This window comes from Pinus tabuliformis, chromosome 6, assembly GCF_031772625.1.
Source record: "Pinus tabuliformis cultivar Carrire ecotype Pingquan chromosome 6, CPIR1, whole genome shotgun sequence".
Lineage (NCBI taxonomy): Eukaryota > Viridiplantae > Streptophyta > Pinopsida > Pinales > Pinaceae > Pinus > Pinus tabuliformis.
Window position 1 is genome coordinate 964055918 of NC_142292.1, and position 16485 is coordinate 964072402.

The window sequence follows — 16485 nt, forward strand, 5'->3', positions numbered from 1 at the left end:
ATCGTTGTTTTCTTCTACTGCCTAGACCTCTTATATTCCAAGAAGTGAACTTCATTATTAAAGATTTGTAAAGGAGTAACTGGATAAGTCTTTCATCTTACCTAAGTCTATCATTAGCTTTCCACATTCCATCAACAGTTCGTTTTTCTTTTTCCGGCCTTGTTTCTTTCTTGGGATTCTTGGTGCTAATCCCGGTGTGGTCTTCATGGCTTTCACCCCTTCACTACCCTGTCTAACATTTTGTCCCTGATTTCATGGTGTTTGCTTTGCCCTTGTTTTCCATTTTGCTGAGAGAGCATTCTCTGAATAGGTGCCCATGCTCATGGCATTTACGACATCTGAATGGGATATGCTCATAATCCACTATTTTCACCCATTCTTCATCATACACTTCCAAGATTACCTCATCCGAGAAAGCTCCAGAAAGATCCATTTCCACACATATTCTAGCAAAGGATGTGTATTTGCCCCTTCTTGTTGCCTCGGAGGCTTTAACAAAGCGTCCTAGCTTGTTTCCTATGGAAGCTAGGGATTCCATCTGCTAGTAGTCCAAGGGTAGAGAGTAGAGTCTAACCCACACTGGTACCGAGGTAAAATTATCTCATTTTGGAACGAAATTCATAACCCATGGTCTCATGTACAAGCCTATTGCTGCATAGAAGTACAGCCCCCCTTCAAACACTCTGTCCTTATCCTCAATATTTGCAAAAACAATTGTAAAGAATCCCTTTGACCCCAAATGTAGTTCTATGCTTCCTTTTGGTTTCCAGTGGTATTTAATCCACATTTGTAAAGCTTTTTCAGTGGGTCGTAGACCCATGAATTTACAAATGATTGCATAAGTCTGCATGTGTTCCCTATGCGCCTGCAGAGCTGGATTAGACAAAACCACTCTGGGCGTGATTGTAGTTTTGGGCTTACATGGTCCCTTGTTTTCTTTGTCTTTTGTCCCTTGTTCCTTGTCCTCTTCCTTGTTTTCTGTAATGTTATTGTTCTCCCTCGTTTTGGAGCCCTTCTGCTCCTCTTCTCTGTTTCTTTGCCTTGCATCTGAAGGACCTCTAATTTCTTCTATCGGTTTTTTACCTCTGCTGGTTACTGCTTGTTTGTAGGAGGGAGTGGAGCTCCCTCCTATCCATTCTTCCATGGAGAACAAATCTGAGAACCTGAAACACTAGCTTGAACTTACCCAGCTTTCTTCCACTTCTTCAATTGGGCTAAAGTAATTGATACAACATAAAACAAACTGAAAATTAACATATAATAATAACCCCTTTGTGTTTAATATTATTTCCTAGGGTTTCAAATGGCTTGGGTTTATAATATTAATAACTTGATATTATTATTATAAATTACAATTATAATTGTTATAATTATTATCGTATTTATAATATAATGATAACAATATTTTATATTATTATTATTATTATTATCCCTTTGGTTAATAATACTAATATTTATTATATTACTGATAATATCAATAATATAATAATAATTATTATAATATAATTATTATTATTATAAATTGTCATTATAATTATTATCATATTTATAATCATATTAATATTTTACAATATAATTATTATTACTACATTGTTATTATATTGATATATTTGTTAATATCAATATTACATCCATTGACGCCTATTGGCATATATAAACTATATTTAATAATGTGGTTGTGCATGTGATTGATGATGATTATTATTAACGTCCACTAAGACCTATGCGGTCTACCGAACCTGAAATACACATATATATATATATATATATATATATATATATATGATTCTTCAAAATCTTATTTCTATGATAAAACAGAAGGGAAATAAGCGCTCCAAAATCGCTATAGTTGGGATGAATTAATAAGTCAAGAAGATTGGAAGTGTGGTAGATGTTAAGGAATTGAGAGCAGATGTGAGTAAGGGTCAGGTAGTCTAGAAGGAAGTGTTTTTCATCTTCCACTCTCTTAGTATCGCAAATCTGGTAGATTCTATCATCCCAGGGAGTCTTTGGAGTTGAACACCACCCGGTTTCACTTTGAAGCTCGTGATAATTAGTTCTTATCTTAGCGATGTTCATTTTTATCTTAGTCCTGGTCAATAGAGAGAGATAATTCTGGCTATCAAGGGTCGGGTTGATCACCTCCTTATAGTATCTTAGCTTCCTTTTACCCTCCAGCTCCTTATCATCCCACAACTTGTCCTTAATATTGGAGGTAATAGTATCTTTGACACTATCTTTGCTTCCCTTGATGATCTCCTCCTTAATTCCCCAACGGTTGAGCCAAGGCTGGGCATCCTTATTCCACTCGCGCTTGAGGCTAAGGTGGGGGTTTTGACTAAAGTTAGCAAAAAAAATTCGTAGCCTCTTGGATTCCATGTTGTAAAGCTTCTTCTTATACATTAGATTTCTAAACATAGTCGTACTTTCAATGGGGGATAGACCAACTTCGATCAAGAGGATAGGATAGGGATTATTTCCCTTGATATTGAGATTGTAGGTTATCAATTTCTTTTGAATCATTTCAATATTTCTCCATGAATCTCTAGATATACTACAACCCCAAACTTCACATTTGTATAAAAAAACAGGGGTGACGAGAGTCTCAAAGAGGAACCTTTTTTTACTCCAAATGCAAAGATCGACTGACTTACAATTGTTTTCAAGCTCATAATAAGCTTTCCAGCCTCCACTAATCCTTTTCTCAATGCTATAATTCTAGTTGAGATGATGAGGAAAGTCAATACCCAAATATTTATAGGAAGAAACCCGCTCTAAGCAATGGTTATCATAGATGAAACGACCATGGCTGATCTTTTTGGATTTAATAATCATGACTTTATTCATGTCGGTATTAACTGTCATACTCATCTTGGAGCAATAAACATGAAGAGTCTTAAGCTGGTCATCTAGGTCATCATGGACTTTTGCAAGAAGAATGATATCATCAACATAAAGGAGAAAATTAATGATTATACCATCAAGATTAGTTCCCTTGAAACCTATTGTTCCCAAACACTCCTCTAACTTATTGATGTAAATGCCAAAAAGGGTAGGGTGTAGGGCACACCCTTGCTTAACCCCGACATTGCATTTGATATCTTTAGACCACCCTTCACTGGTCTTTAAGCTTGGCAATGATAGTCTTGTAGTGGTGGATCACATCAATCCTCAGTTCAGGATGAACCATGATCTCTTCAAGTCTCTCCTAGAGCTTATCTCGAGGAACAATGTCAAAAGCTTTTCTCAAGTCCACAAAACAACAAAATATATCGACTTTACAATTGCAACATTCCTCTGCAATGATCCTAAGAGTGACAAGATGGTCGATAGTCGAGTAATGTATTCTAAAACCAGCTTGCCCTTCCAAAGGCTAAGCTTCTTTTCCAAAATGAGCCCATATAGCTTGGCTAGGATGTGGCTAATCATAATGGTCCTATAGTAAGAGGGAACATTTTTGTCCCCATTTTTAAAGATATGCATAATAAAGCTTTGCATCCAAAGCTTAGGGAAGCCATGCTTTATTTCCAAATTAAGAAGCTTGTGGAGATCAGGAATGAGGATAGATCTTCCCATTTTAAAGATCTCAACTTGGTATCCTTCAATATCTTTAGATTTCCCATTAGCGAGCATATTAATCCTAGACTTAACGTCTTCTAGATAAAATGTATCTTCCTTAATATGAGTGTTTAAGATGGTTCCCATGGTGTCTAGGGAGTCATACAACTTCTTAATATAGATTTCCCAATTTTCTAAGGGGATAGATTGCTTATCTTTAGTTTTACGAACAAGCACAATCCGCCAAAACTTTCTAGGCACAACTTTAGAAAGGTGGAGAAGATGCTCTTGTCTCTTATTAAAATATGACCTCTTCTTCCTTTGGATGATAGATTTGTATATACTTATATTCCATATCTTAATGATTTCATTAGGAACACATTTGATCACTTTCCTGGCAATTTTATAGTCTTTTTCATACCAAGGATTGGAAGTTCTATTATTCTACTTATATGAAGTCTCATTTAACTTTCTAATGGTAGTGGAAAGGGTAGTAGTAAATGGTAATAAATTTGATCAATGTTGTTATTATAATTCATGGAGCCTAAATCCCTTTCTAAATCCCTTAAGAAAAGGTTGACATTATTTCTATCGAAGTGAATGTGTCTTTTGCTTTCAGTGGTCTTCTGCATGAGGGTGGTATGCATAACTAGATTGAGGGATAAAGACAAAGGTCTATGGTCAAATTCAGGCTCATACCCATTAAGTAGCTCAGCTTTTTTTAATACAGTTGAAGACACGGGTGTCAGAAATCGTATAATCCATGACATTGCTACCCAGCCCATGGAAACAGGTCATCTAACCGGAGGAAGTCCACTTGTTAATACCATTACAAATTATTAGGTCTTGAGAACTAGAAAGTTTGAGGAGCTCGGTGCCAAATAAGTTCACAATTATGTCATCATAGTTTATCTTGAATCTATTAGCTAAGTTACATCTTCATCAAGCCACAAGGAGTTGGGGTCAGAGTTGTTACTTAACATAATAGCTTGGTTAGTAGCAGTTCTAGCATTAAATTCCCCATGAAAAAGAATATTACCTTCATTCCTTAGGTTGTAGATGTCGTTTTCTAAGGTATTGAAAAGACAATTATTATCCAAGTTATTTTTACTATAGGATGTAGAGTTGATAGGAGTGAAATAGCAGATTGCAAGATAGATCCTATTGGTGGTAGAATTAGAGATCTCGATCCAAATGTACTAATTGAAGGGGGCGATTTTATGAAGTCATATGTGAGAGGAAACAATGTTCATTATATAACACGCTATACCACCAAAACCCCTCCTGGAGGATTTCTTATTCCAAGTTGACCAAAGAGTGAATCTGTCAAGGTGAGGGACCCTAGATTCGTCATGCTACTAAGATTCATCTAAAAGAATAAGATCAATATCACTCGAGATCCAACTTAACATAGGACTTTTACAACATGGAAAACCACAAAAATTCCAGAAGAGGATCTGGAGTGATGCTAGCCCCTATTTATCGCTCGTGTTTGAGACTCTATGTCTAAGAAGAGATTTCCTATTCCTAATGATTGGCCATTTCCCTTCTTTTCTTGCATCCTTGACCTTTTGGACTTCTTTCCTAAGTTCATCTTGGTATTTTGGAATGAGATGTTCATTTATAAAGATTCTTGTTCCTTTTAGGCTTGGGGATTTCCTGAGTATGTCTAATTATGGTCATTACAACTGACCTTGACACGAATTAGTTTGTGTTTATGCTCAACTAATTTCCTACCCTTGTTTGAATTTTGAGATTTTGTTTTCAATTGTTCTTTTACTATTTCTAATGTGGCTTAATTGTTTTGTTCTTCTATACCAACAATTATAAGGTGTAAGGTTCTTTTGTGGTGGTCATGGTCGAGTACATTTAGTTTATTAATTTCCTCTTTTATGGGTTTAATATCTGATTTATTGTCTGTGTTATTTAGGGTCACGTTATTATGCAGTTGTTCTTTTAGATTTTTAATCTCGCTTTTCAATGTGTCATTTTCTTTAACCATTGATTGTTTACTATGTTTTATTTCTTGAATTATACCTTTCGTTCCTTGGAGTTCAATCTCGAGCACGATTATTTTATTTTCTAGCGATTTGTGGTTGTTTTCAAGCATTGTAGTTAATTCTAGTTTAAAATGGCTTTCTCTTTCAGTGCCTATCAATGTATATCAACCACATTTATTAATTTGGTTGTGCTAGTATAAAGTATTGTCCAATGTTAAATCTTTTGGTATACATGGAAAATCAAATATGTTGTAATTTATTTTATGTTGTCATCCAATTCAAAGTTCAATATAATTTGTGGTTTAAACTAGATTTATTATTTTATGTTAAATACTTAACTATAATTTTAATTATGCATTCAATATAAGATATTTATGTGAAATTATATTTTTAAATTATTAATAATTTATAAATATGACATCAAATTTTAGTAATTAAATAATTAATATGTATATTAATATTTAAAAAATTATCAATATAATTTAAATTTATGTATTTTTTTTAATCTCATCAACAAAAAGATTGAAACAATAACTTTTTCACATTATAAATAAATGGTGAATGTTTTTAAGGAATTTTTAATCCACTCCTCAATTACGACATGTAAACTTGGCGATGCATAGGAATCTGTAATTCTCATACACTGAGAGGTCAAAATAATTTACTAGAGGAGTTGGTTCCTCAATGAGTGGGTTGTTAGGCTAGGATTTTTATTTTTATTTTCCATGTATATCTCTAAATTAGATAATTTATTGCAGTTGTTTTAGTTTTGTTTTAATTTTCCCCAATTTGGTCCTCAAATCCTATCTTCAAGGAACTGAACCGAATTCATGTAATTTTTAATATTTTTTTAATTAATGAGAAAAGTCAGTCAGAGTGTGCGACTACAAATTTTGCCTACGAAAAGCTCTGTATTCAAATAACCAGACATTCTGCAATTTTTCTTTACACACAATCTTGTGATAGCCCTGTGTTTTAATAAGTGCACCCGAGATCTATAAAATGCCCAATAATAGCATTGGAGTGGTTGCAGGAGGGCAAAAAAGGGAGAGCAAACACCGTATAAAGGTCACAAAACCAAATAGAGAGGCCTAAAGAGCACATAGAGTTGAGAGGAATTGGAGTATTGAAACCAGTTTTAACAATGGAGAGGCTAACACTTTGCCATTTTTCGCTTTAGAAAAGTTTGTCAATTGTCAGAGCCCGAGACCGTTTATTGACAGAATCCCATAACAAATTTCTTCGCTTGGAAAGACCGGATCTCGTAACTTATTTTAATTGAGTGTTGAGGAGTCATTCAAGTGATGGACCAAGGATTGTCAATTAACGGAATCATGTAACAGAGTTCTTAGCTCAGAGGCCCAGAAAGCCCGGAAAGTTGGAATCTCGTAAGTTATTTTAATTGAGTGTCAGGGACCAGGGACGGTCAAGTGACGATGACAGAAATACTTTTTGTTTCCCATATCTATTAAGTGATGGGGTTGTGGTGTCCGTAAGGAATCAAGCACGTGGAAAGGTTTTCCTTTATTAAAAAGTTAAGTAGGCAACCTAGCGGGTTGGAGGCCCATAAGTAATTTTAATCACATTTTAAAAGAGTTATGGGGACCCAAGGTATCGGGGTTTGTATGGAGCAGAGGAACACCCAGAGGTTGTTTTACGCCTATTTTCTTTATAATTTCCCCACTTCATTGAAATATTATGATTGCAATTTGTTTTAACAGAAATTTGATTCCAGGGTTTGAAGGAAGCACCTTTTCAAGGGACCAACTCCTAGAGGGACTGATTTAAGCATATCTTCGATGAGATTTTCATCAAGTGGTATCAAATAAAACCTTGCATCTTCTTTAGGAACAAGAGAAGGAATCATTCCACCCAGAGTTGAGATAAGCGTTAGACAAGGCACAAAAGGACAAGGAAAGAAACTAGTTTACAACAAAGAGGTATTGTGGGCAATGTAGAAACTAGAGGAAAGAATGGCAGTGATGGAGACTGGTCAACACAGAGAAATAGAGCTTGGAGATGAGAGTTTTGAGGAGGAAGAAACTGTGGAAGAAGAAGTAGCAGAAGAACCAGCGAAGACTAAGGTTCTAAGAGCAGTTTTTGGTTCTTCCATAACACTGAAACTAGATCTATCCTCCTACACAGGCAGTAGGAATCTAGAAGAGTTGATCGAATGGATCATAGAGATGGATAAGTTCTTCGACTATGAGGAAATGGATGAATAGAAGAGGGTAAAGTTTTCAATGACAAAGTTGAATGGACATGCAACTCTCTAGTGGGATGGTTTGTAAACAGAGAGGAGAAGAAAGAATGATTAGAAGATCAAGAGCTAGGATATATTGGTGGCAATTTTAAGAGGAAAGATTTTGCCAAAGGATTACCAACAGAATTTGTTTAGAAGTATGAAAAACCTTAGACAGAGAGGCATGACAGTCAAGGAATACACAAAGGAGTTCTACAAAGAGAACATTAGAGTTGGATATGTGGAAGAGCTTGTAGAGAATACTGCAAGGTACATTAATGTGCTCAGTTTGGACATTCAAGATGAAATAAGTGTATTGTCTCCAATGAAAGTAGAGGAGGCATACCAATTTGCTCCGAAAGTAGAGGAGAAGCTTGCAAGGAAATAAGCAGGTAGACAAAAGGGTGTTGCTAGAAGTAGAGGACATCAACAAAGCAAAGGGAGGTCTACTGCATCTAAAGATGGGGCTAGTAGTTATAGTCCATAGCGACTGCAAGAGGGAGAGTCCAGAGGCCAAAGATCCTTTTCCAGAGGACGAGGAAGAGGTAGGAGAGAGGTTCAATTATACATATGTGGAAATCTTGGACACATGGCATATAATTGTCTAGAGAATAGAGAACCAGGTCAAAGGAGCGTTGTTGCAGCTCCAATAGAAGAGGTGGAGATAGAGGTGCCGGAAGCAGAGAATGTACCAGAGTGTTGTGCTATACAACAACCCCTCCCCATTTCAATTTTTAAACTCTTAGTCTTAAAATGCTAAATAAGAAATGGGTCCCCTTTAGAATATAAATAAAAGCAATAAACTTTTGAGTATAATAAATTTTCCATAAAAGTCATATGAAAATTGCTTTTAGAGTATTTAGGACCACTCATCGCAAATCGCATTTCTTTAGAACTTGTGAACATCCATTTGGAAAGCTTGCGATGCGATCAGAGTCATAACAAAACCCTCATCGCAAATTTTTATCAAGGTAAGCCATTTATACACACGATGTAATAAAACTATCGCATCTCGTACAACATTAATCCCACGGAATGACTTAAAGCGACATTGAAACTTTGTGATGCGATAAGGCTATTGCAATCGCATATCGTTGATTCATAGTGAAGCGCCCAAAAAACTCCATTGAAGAATCGCGATGCGATTTAATTATCGCATGTCGCGCTCTCAATAAAAGCAAAGTGATAAATATTATGAATATATGCGGTAAAGGGATAAATCGATTATAAAGAAATAGCATGATTTGCCAAGATTAAAAATTGTTGTCTCTCCATGCCAGCTCAGCACTCATCGCAATCGCAACTATGCAAACAAACCTTTTGAGTGTGGCACTTGTAACTCCTGATTTGCGATACGCGATTATTACACAAATATTAAAATAATGCAATCACTGATCGCAAATCGCAGAGTCACGACACCTATTCTAAAAAAGACCGTTACAAGACTTGTGATGCAACATATGGTTTTAGCATTAAAGTTTCACGTTGGAAGTTACGGTAAAACATTAAGGAGCAGTTATGGGTAAGTCCTTTGAAGATTTCATCCGTGATAGCTAAGTACAATATAACATCTCATGCATCTAATGCACTTAACTGTGTTTGGTCTGTAATTTGTATTATCTCTTCTCAAGTTTTTCGACTGTTACACTCCTCTTTCTCATTTTGCAGAGCTGACTGAGAATCACACAATCAAGCAAGATGTCTAAGAAATCTCGGAAGGCAAAGGCCCCCGTTATAGTGGAAGAAGCACCAGCAAAATTGGTGGTAATTGCAGATACTACCTATCTAGGCCTTGGTAAAATCTCGTGGGAAGGCATATATGCTTTACTCGAAGCAGAAAATCCAATGGAGATAGAAGAAGAAGCAATAGCTGATGGAACTGATTGAACAGAAAGCACGCTCAATGATTTGGCCAGCTCCTTCCTCCATAAAATAGCAGCCCGAGCCAAAGTTTTACCATATAATGATCTAGTGAGATGGGTAATCGAAAGTATTAATATAACAGACAGAGCTTTTTTCACAGCCGATGGGAGGATGTTCAGGACATTCAAGCCTGAAGATGTCAAGAAGATGTATCATTTGTCGGATCCCCAACGGCACTACAACAAGGCATTTCTGGAAGCTTTTGCTAAGGAGAATGACATAGAGTCAGACCCTATCAAACAGTGGAGACATTTTCCAAACAAGCATAAACACGAATCCTCTGGTATGTACTCTGTGGACTCCTTAGCATCTCCATATTGTTATGTTGCTGCAATGGTATGTAGGCTCTTTGGAAGCCCTGATTCTGCTAGGTTTTCTATAGAAATGGTCCCATTAATAGAAGCAATAGTCAACTCCTTTATTATGGATTGGGCAACCATTCTATCAGATAAAATGGCCAGTCAAATATTAGATTATAGAAGGAACAGATTTGTCACCACCCGAGTCGTGCCCCCATTTTATATGAGCGCCTACATAATGGACACAATCTATTTTAATTTCGACTTTCCCATTCTGGGTTGGACATGAATTGTTCAAGATCCAACCCCCATTCACATTTATCATAAGAATCTATGGAAATATGACTATAAGAATCATATATACAGAATTTTCCATGGTTTTTTTTACCTGTTCATCAAGACATTTTTAACAAACCTGTTCCTCGGGTGTCTGAGGACACGGAGGTTACAGACATTGCCTCTAGATTTATTGAATACTACCCCTACTGTTCAGCAAGCAGAGCACAGCGGGGAGCAGACTATTGAAGAGATTTCTGGGGAAGGGGAAACAGGTGGAAAGACCAGTGAACCCCTTAGCACAGATGTTCATATTGACCCCATCTTGATAAAAGAATGGGAGCAATTTGATCAGCAGATCAAAAGCTAGAGCGACCCCCAAAACAGTATCGCATCAGCATTGCCCGCAACACAACAACCCATCGTTACTGAGAGTGCGATTGAAGGGACACCCAGTACAGACATAGCTCAGAAAGAGATTGAAATAATCCCTGAAAATCCTTTAGGAGAAATTACATTAAATATTGAGGAAATACCACCTTTGGATGTATTTTACAGCCCAAAGCACAAGGCTATAGTCAAGAGACAAAGAAAAAAGAGGAAAATTGACCAGACATCATCCACAGCTCCTCAATCTGAATTTATGAATGTTATATGGAAGGATTTAGAGGTCAATCCTTCTGAGGATTTAACTAATTTATCCCAATTTGTAGGGGCTTACACAGCTGCTACAATTGATAAGGCCACTGAGGTTAATCTATTAATCAAAGAAAAATATCAAAGGATTGCTCAGCTTGAAGAGAAAACAACAGTAGAACAACAGAATATTAATCGGCTTGAGGAACAGTTGGTGGAAGAAAAACAAAAGAATGAGCAACTTAAAGTGCAATTAAACCTGGAGAAATAAAAGATTGACCAACATGCCATCCAAAAACAACAACAGTTGTCCCAGCAGCTCGAACAACTTCAATTGACACATCAACAAGGAATGAAGGCTAAAGAGGAGCAAGTCTCACAGCTACAACTATATATAGAACAGTTCAGAGATTATCCTAAGGTCGAGGAATTTAAGAAGGAAGCCCTAGAAGCGAATAAGGCCTTATTTCAACAACTCAATCTACTTTGCCATAAAATATTGCTTGTCGACCCATTATGCATCATAACTACATCGTTGATCGATTAGGCAATTAATACCAGATTAGAATTTGAGGACACAGATGACAAGGTCACAAATTTCCTCTCCTGGCAAAGCACAGTGGAAGGCAGAGTTGCTAACCTACCGAAAATTCAAGAGTCGCATAAAGAAATATTATTTTCGGAATGGGAAACACAGTTAATAAAGGCAGAAAGGGCTACTTCTAGGGCTAGAGCTATAATGAACAATGTGATTGAGCTGGTAAATGATAATTTATATGGAGCCAATTTGATTTCTGATTGTTCCCTAGGAAATCTTCCAAAAGCAAAAATGTTAGAAAATCAATGGAAGCAGGATTTGGCCACCAAAGATGAACAACTCAACAAAGTACAAAGCCTTGGGATGCATATTGGTCCTTTTTGGTCAAGCCGCACAGTCAGCAGATGACCATCAAATCCCTTGCCGACGATGTTGATCGCATGGTGCCCGAACTTTCAGATGGCACGTACACAGGACAACTACACTCCAGGATGAGTCATCCTCCGAAAATTCAAAACATGCTCTCAATTTGTTAGTTGCAGATACAAGATAAGAAATAGATACAATGAATCTTTTCAAAGACAATCGCACTACTATTTTTTCCAATTCAAATCCCAAATTTAAATGTTTACAGTTCCAACAACTCTAAGCGGTTTTCGTTGATAGTTTGTTTTAGTTCTATTATATAAACCCTTTCATGTTAGTGAAGAAAGGGTCCTCAATTTGTATAAAAAACTAGACTTGAGAAGTTGCACTTCTGCACTTCTAAATTTTTTTTTTTTATGAGCAATGGGTCAAGGTTTCATATTTTTGTGAAAAAACTTTTTCAAGACTTGCATTTTTGTATCTCCTAGAAGTTTCTGGAATAAAGAGGTGGAACCGGAATGTTATTTACATATCAAGACTCAAATGCATGTGGTATTTCTATCATTGTTCTTTTTGTCTTGATTTAATTAGCATTTCATTTAATTTTCTATTGTTGATGTATTCACACACTTCAAGCAATTCTATATTGAGTCACTTCTGAACGATTTAGAATTGTTACATTAGAGATATATATCAGTGATAAATATTACGATGTCATGCGATATGTTTTTATAATTACTTTGTTTAATTTCTTAAACAAAGTAATCATTATTTAAATGCATCTTTCTATGGATAAGTAAATCATCTATATGATTGTTTGTCTGCTAGGAATTATCAAAAATCGCATTGTTATAAGATTACCCGGGTTATGTAGGTATATTTGTATATTTTAAAGTCATAGATTAAACCATCTACCACCTTCGATATACATTTTAAAACACTTATTCATTAAACCACACATTATTGGGAAACTGGTCCCATAATATCCAGTCGGAGCCACCATCCCAAACAAGAAAGGAGATGTACTAAGGTCTGGACTGGGTGGTTATCCCCCAACGTTGGTGCTACGATTTTAGAGGCATCAACACAGAGATAGGAGAAGTATTAATGATGAAGAAGGTGTTGATCAAGAAGGAGAAGGAAATTGTTGAGACAACTCAGAGGAGAGCCTTGTTCCGAACTATTTGTAAGGTTTAAGGTAAGTTCTATAAAGTAGTGATTGATTGCGATAGCACAGATAACCTAGTGTCCACAGAGGTTGTAGACAAGATGAAGTTGAAGAAGCAGAAGCATCCAAAACCCTACGAGGTGTCTTGGCTATAGAAGGGACATTATAGTTTAGTGAATTAACAATTTGAGATTGAGCTACAAATTGGTAGCTACAATGACAAGATTTTGTGTGATGTGATGTCGATGAATGTATGTCACATTTTTCTTGGAAGACCATGGTAGTTTGACAATAGTGTGGCGCATGATGGAAAGAGAAAAACTTATAAGCTCTAGAAGGATGGCATCAAGCATACTTTGTTTCCATTGCAGGAAGAAGGGACTTCTAAAAGTAGTGATTCAAAAGCATTGTTGATGAGTGGAAAGAAATTTATACAATAGATGAAGCCAGAAGAGGTAAGTTTTGATATTGTTTGTAATCCTATAGTAATTCTTACTTCTAGTACTTTCTCTTATTTTATTGTAGAAATTCAAGAGATGCTGGAGGAATATCATGACATTGTGGTGGATGGTGTATCAAGTGAGTTGCAACCTGTTACACAAAATATTGTCACCATGACATTCTGCAGTTAGTGTGAGTCTATCACCACTCATAATTTCCTCCTATGCAAGTCTTAAAGCTCAGCTCTTCATGTCAAGCCTTGAAAAATGAGAGAAAGTCTTTGAAAATCTCTAAAACTCTGGTTCCGCACTTTCTCTTAGCATTACCTGCGGTCCCGCACCCCCTGGTCATGTCCCCTGCGGACCTGCCTGCTCTGCCTCTAAAGGAAAGGGTGTGGACCCCTGTAAAAGTCAAAAAGGCGCAAGTACATTCTTAAAAACTCACTTTGGGTTATTTCTGGAAGCTTCTAGAGGGAATCTTGATGTGGTTAGTTCGCTCCTTGGTGGTTCATGCATTCCATAAGTAAAGGAGCTAACCCCTTGATGTGAGGAGCTTATCCCTTTGAAGGAGGACTCTATCCCTTCATAGGTGGACCTGGTAACTTCCTTCCTCTGCACTATAAAATGAGGCATTGGGCTGGTTACTAGGGAGGTTGAAAGCTGAATATTTTTGAGGGTAAATGTTGTTGGAATTTAGACTTCCTAATTGAGCTTGAGAGGAGAGATTACATACCTTTTGACCTCATTGGGAAGAGTGTGAAGCTTGTCAAAGTAGAGGAGATTCTTGCTTGGACCCTGGGAGGAGCTTGTACAACATCAAGGCACCAAGGTTGTAAAGTTCTTCTTTGTTTAAAGTTAATACAATCAAGTTTATTTTTCTCAATAAGCTGTGTTATATGGTTTATTTCATAGACTCCTTGATCACTATGATGAACATGATTTATTATATTAGCTATGCAGGTGTTCTTTGATGTGTGCTTGTTTGTGACTGCAGGTTCTTAAAAGGAGACTCCTTGAAGCTATTGGAGCGTGGCTGCCACAAACTAGAGTTGGACTTAAGGTAGGGTCTAAAACACCTCTTAGTTTTTATTAATGAATCGAAATATGTTTAGAGAAAAGTATATTTGCTTGTTCTGTTCGCCGCTAGATATCAGTTGATACTAGGGAGATCGGTCTTGTCCGCAAGAACAATTTATCCGCTTGACAAAATGGCGACTCCGCTGGGGACTTGCATTTGGTTTTTGCCTTTCCTTTTACTTTGACTTGAGAAACTTTTTCTTGTTTCTGGTTTTTGCTTGATGTGTGTGGGATTGGGTAGTTTTTAGGATTTGGAGTATATTTTGTTTTTTCCGAAATTTTGAAGAGGACCGCACGTTCTGTTTGTAACACAGTGTGGACATCCACACATTGTTTCTTTACTACACAAAGCGGTACCGCAGCTGGTTCTACTGGAAGCATGCGGACCCTGTTAAAATTTTTGAAAAACCTAAATTGTTTTTCTACAGTTAAGTTTAGTTTTTATTTTCAGCTTTTTAGTGTCTACCCAGATCTGCATGTGTTCTGTCAAAAAGCCTTGTGCATGAGTTTCTTTCAGCGAATTCTTGACTTGCACTTGATTGGTTCTTAGATTACATTAGAATCATCTTGTGTTTGAGAATTCTCTTGCATAGATCACATTTGCATAATTAGAATTCTCATTTTCAGAATATGAATGAAAAATGTGCATAGATTACATTTGCATACTTTTCAAGTGAATTGTGCATAGATTACAATTGCATAGTTTACATTCTGAAAAATCAATCGTAGATTTAGATAAGTTTTCTTTGATTTGAATTTACATATTTTTATGCTTGTTTTTAACACACAAAAATAAAAATAAAAACTGTTTTGGAATTGATTTGCATTAGTTTTTCTTGATGAAATTAGTGCATTAGAGAATTAGTGATCAATTTTTTGCATTGTTGGAAGTGAATGGAAACTCTCTCCTTACTTTACTTAGGATTCATCGAATTGAAAAGATTACGTTATCATATTCGATTGCATTTAGTTTTGGGTCGGGTCATAACACCATTGGTTTCATATCCATTTACCCTTTTGAGTAATAACAGCCTAAATAACGCAGCGCTTAATTAAAATTCATCTAGTAATTTTTACATTTTTAGGGCTCTTTCCACCAATCTAGCTTAGGCTAGTGTCTTGGAATAGGTTTTAGTTAACTCTCCAAGACAGTAAAACAAATAAGTAGTCGATCTTGTGGTAGGAAAAATTCCAATTGTTGCATGTATGCTCTGGGAAGCTCCTCCTAAAGGAGTCAAGCACGAGATCATATCTGAACCAATGAGGTAATCAATCCTTCCTCATTGGGAACGATACCAGATATACACGTATTAAAAACGATAAACCTCGGATTGACCATTGTCAAGAAGCCTGGGGTCACTTGTTGGTAAACCTTGGATTATGTCAAGGAGCCTTCAAGGGGATTGAGCTTTGTTACTCTGCCCTTGCGTGTGTATCGGATCGTAGATTGTTCCCCCAGGTATATTTGTTTCTGTTGGTAACCTTAGTGGCCATAATCTATAGGATTCTTTCCTAAGGTGACGGTGGAGGGAAGATCCCACTGTACCTGGAGCAGACGTCGACTAGACTCACTTGGACTCTCTAGGGGTTCTCTTCAGAGATGGTTTTGTGAAGAAACTTGTGCCAGTCTGTTTCATTAAGCAGGTTGTCGGGGTAACTGTTCCAACCTCCATTTCTGTATTAAATTTTTACTAAGTTGAATTTCATCACCAACTAGTGTTTTTAGTACGGGAAGTTACTGTTTGTGTGTGGTTTGACTCCTAGATTTGATAGCGCTTGTTAATTTGTTTGTTTTTACTTTTAGAGACCATAGGTGTGGATTGTGAATTTTAATTGTTAGGTGTGAATTGTGAACTGTTAATTTTAGTTTTAAATTGTTAATAAAATTCACTGAAGTTGAATATAATGGCAACTGTTCTGGAATTTACCAACCAAGTAACCCCTCTTAACGAGGATCCTAAT